Raw genomic sequence first — 451 nt, 5'->3', positions numbered from 1 at the left:
ACACATTGTTCTAAACAAAGATAACAAGCGAATAGATATTGAATATAACATAAACTATATGAATATATTTGAGTAATCAAGATAGATGAATTAAAAAAATATTTTATATGTTCTTAAAAAGTAATTGTCACGACCCGAATCCCGGATCCATGACCGGCACATAGGCAAGGTTCCCCTCTAAGGTTCCATACCTATGCGAACCCAAATTTACATACAAATTTATCCTAACTCAATCAGAGTTCAACGCAGCATTAATAACAAAATCAACTTCATAATATAATTGAATTGTTTTAATACAAGAGTTAATGTAATTTTATAGTTTTGGAGCACTAATTAGACATAAAGGAAAATGCACGGATTACAACCAAAAGAGCAGGTTCTGAAGGTCCAACAAAAGTGACCTGCTATCAAGCTATAAGCCTGAAAATGATAAATAATGAGAGTGTGAGTT

The sequence above is a fragment of the Populus euphratica genome, unplaced genomic scaffold, assembly GCF_000495115.2.
Source record: "Populus euphratica unplaced genomic scaffold, PopEup_1.0 scaffold34.1, whole genome shotgun sequence".
Taxonomy (NCBI): Eukaryota; Viridiplantae; Streptophyta; class Magnoliopsida; order Malpighiales; family Salicaceae; genus Populus; species Populus euphratica.
This window is presented reverse-complemented; position numbering follows the sequence as displayed.